Here is a 3434-nt window from a genome sequence, read left to right as displayed (position 1 = left end):
CCCCCCCCCCCCACCGCCCAACTTAAAAAAATCCATCTTCCCACCATCGGCAGGAAGCAGAAGCCTCCCCCTTTAAAAACACCCCAGCTTACAACCCAGGCAGACATTTTCCCTGCCTGGAAGGGAATCTGTCCCATGTGTTCCTTTGCTAATAAACTCTATTCCAATGGAGTTTTATCTGTGTCCTGGTGCTTTCTCAGGATCAACTGGATTCATCCATAGGTTACTTTATCTATCAATTAGCACTTGGGCTAAAATTATTTCCTTATTTCTCCTAGTCAAAGCTGTGCTTTTTGGGAGGGCAGGGGCCAGGTTTCATCTCCAGGGTCTAACAGTGTACCTGGTAGACTCTAGACCTCCACAGATTGTTGCTGACTTAATGACAAGCACTGACTGTATACATGGTTTATGTATATAAGCATGTCTAATCCTTACAGCAACTCTGAAAGCTAAGCACCACCACCACCACCACCACCACCACCATCATCCAAACTTCATCTACCAGTTAAAGGTAGTGAGTCAAATAATTTGCTCAAGATCATACAGCTAGTAAGTAACAAAGCCTGTATTTGAACCCAGGCAGTCTAGTTCTGACTCCAGATGGGCAAAAATGAAGATTGAGACCCAAGAAGGAGGCAGGAGCTCCCATAACACTACTCAAGACCAATCAATGTCTTCCAACTGAACACTACAGAGAGCACATCCAAACAGAACCAAATTGGGTTTGTGGTTTATGGCAAGAAGGATGAGCACACACAGGAGGAACCAGGAGGCAATCACAGAAAGAGTGCTAGGACTTATTCTAGGATTCGGGCTCCTTGTAGGTGAGTTCTGAGATGATGAGAGGCAAAAGCTGGCATTGCTCTGGACCAGCTGCTGTGAAGCAGCTCAGACTATTCTATCAATGAGTAGCTTAATTCTTTTCTAGAAGGACAGTGGAATGGAGTGTCAGCAATCAGATACAAGAGTGGAATGATCATCTTTTGGTTGGATAGCCTTGACTTTTGTCTTTGGTTATGACTTACTTTTGCCCTGATTCACCAAGGTCACAGAGTGGTGCTGTCCCAGGCTGGGGTCTGTGGAGTTATGTGCCACAGGAGATACTGTGCTGTCATGGCTGTTGTTTTGCTTTAGTGGGAAAATGACAGAACTATGTTTTATAGAACTTGACTGTAGCACTAGCTTTTACCCAGTGTTGAGAACCCAGGAGTGGGCAGCGTTAGCTATCCCACATTACCTTGGGCTGGTGAAGTGGGTAGCAGTTGCAAACCGGCCCCAGAAGCCTGTTAGAGCTCCCTCCCCCATCCAGTTTCTGTTTGTCTCCATTTTGCCTCAGCAGACAGTGAAGGTCGAGGCTGCATCTTTCCACAGGCCCCTCCCCATGGGAACACCTGGGAGCCTGACAGAGGGCGTGTGGCTGATTTGTACTCCTCTCCATTGATTTTCCAGCCCATACATGGCCTGCAGTGTGGCCCTTCCAGCACCTCTGATTTTCCCTGTTGAAAGACCTTGGATTGCTCAAGGCAATCATTTCTCTCACATCTTCCGGGAAGCTGGAGGCATCTTCAGTGAACATAAATTATCAGCTGCTTTTGCTGCCAAGGCATCTGCTGGTTCACTGCCCCCATCCCTCCTGCTCTCCCCCTTGACCTACTTCATCAGAGCAGGTGAAGGCCATTGATTTCTGCCCCTCCCCCAACTCCTGGAGCTGTTTGTTTTTAGCACAGTCTGGTTTATTTACAGCTCATTCCAGTTCAGAGTATTTCCACCAGGTGGACGTGTTTGGGAGCAGCTTTCCCCCTCCCCGCCTCCCTGTCAGCTAATCCAGGGCTTCACATGTCTATTTTGGTGCAGTGTGGCCTGTGAGTCTCTCCCAGGCCTATGCTGTCTCTGCTGAAATTGTGTCTGAGCCCAGGGTCCAGGCTGGAAAAGCCCCAGAAGGCTCCATTGTAATGGAAACTGTTGTGTGTATAGTACATGGTGCTTGTGGTGACCTGGTGCACCACGTGCGTGGCTTGGCCCCAGGCAGCTGCATAGGCAACGAAAATTACCAAGGGACTTCAGAACTGCTGGCCCTTACTTAAGGACACTAAGCCATGTTATGTGTGGCCACTGCACTGGCAAATTATGGACAATTGTTTAATGCGAGCTTTTGGCAAGTGTTTGGGTTTTCCCCATTGTTCACGCTACTTTTCTCCCTTGGGCTGAATCCTCAGAAAGGAGTCTTTCTCTTGTTTCATTTCAAGAAACTGAGACACATTCTTAGAAAGTGAGCCACACCAATTACTCTTGGAAATACAGGGACTTGCATCAACAAGTGTGAACCTGGGGTGCAGGTGGCCATGTGATATGGGCAACTCACTTCTTCAACTCAAGACTCAGTTTCCTCATCTGTGCCACCAGGAATTTGGCCTACAACATCTCTAGAGTCCGTCTTTAAAATAAACATGACACCAGGATCACCATTCGGTCTAGCTTCATCTCCGTACATGTGAGACAAGCCCATCAACAGATCACCAAGACAGCCTTTTCCATTTCAGTCTCCTGCACCAAGCAGCCCCTTCCAGAGCAAGCCAGTGTGTCACTAGAAGTCCCCAAAGAAACTATGAAAGAAGGCACCCTTCATTAGCAGGTTGGCAAAATGACAAGCGCAGTTGTGTGCTAAAGGTTCTGCACCTGCTCTGTGTGTCTGGGTGCTGCCTAAGTTTTCACTTCTGCCTGTTGGAAGTGGTGCTAGGAGACTGCAGGAAAGGCGAGAAAGTGAAGAGCACATGCTTCATGGCATCACCGAGTGCTTCCATGGTGGGCTGAAAGGACCCGCCACAGTGATGGTCCCACACTATCTGGCTGCGATTTGCCCAAAGTTTTCCATAATTTCAGAGAAGCTGAGTATTTCAGAGAAGCTGGTTTCCTACAACTTTTCATCAGCCCCATGCACAGATCACACGAGCCCAGAAAAACTAATTCTGATCCTAAATGTCGAAGCATTTTGAACAACTTTGAAATACCACAGTGGAAGTTTGCTGTTGTGGTTTGCACCTGAGTGGGCGTGGGCAGCAGGTGAGGACACACCTGCAAAGAAAGTGATTTAGCAGTTTGGTGGCTGTTGCCTGAGCCACATCACCCAAGCCGGATAGACTGGAATGATGGCTAATATCCCAACAACATAATGCCAATGGGAAGGCGGGGGGAGCTGGACCACAGAGCATGGTTTTACTTCCAAGCCAAGGGTACTGCAGCTGCCAACTTGTCTCCTGGAGTCAAGGTCACAAGAGGGGCAACCAACAAGTTCACACACACACACACACACACACACAGGCATGTACACAAGGCCCCCATAGACTCCATCAAACCCCTTCACACTACAATTCAAACACTGACAGGCTATACATTGGAAACTTCTCAGCCTGCTTTCCAAGCCTTTTTACAAAATA

The 3434-nt window shown here is 48.1% G+C and overlaps 1 protein-coding gene across 2 annotated transcripts in view; it reads right to left on the bottom strand.

The window, feature by feature from the left end:
- Colq (collagen like tail subunit of asymmetric acetylcholinesterase) overlaps positions 1–3434 on the bottom strand; it is a 61390-nt gene that overhangs the window by 37669 nt on the left and 20287 nt on the right. The gene's annotated exons all lie outside the window — the stretch shown is intronic.

Source organism: Nannospalax galili, unplaced genomic scaffold, assembly GCF_000622305.1.
Source record: "Nannospalax galili isolate Female #2095 unplaced genomic scaffold, S.galili_v1.0 scaffold364, whole genome shotgun sequence".
In the NCBI taxonomy this organism is placed as follows: domain Eukaryota; kingdom Metazoa; phylum Chordata; class Mammalia; order Rodentia; family Spalacidae; genus Nannospalax; species Nannospalax galili.
Note: the sequence above shows the minus strand (reverse complement) of the source record. Positions and strands in the feature narration are given on the sequence as shown.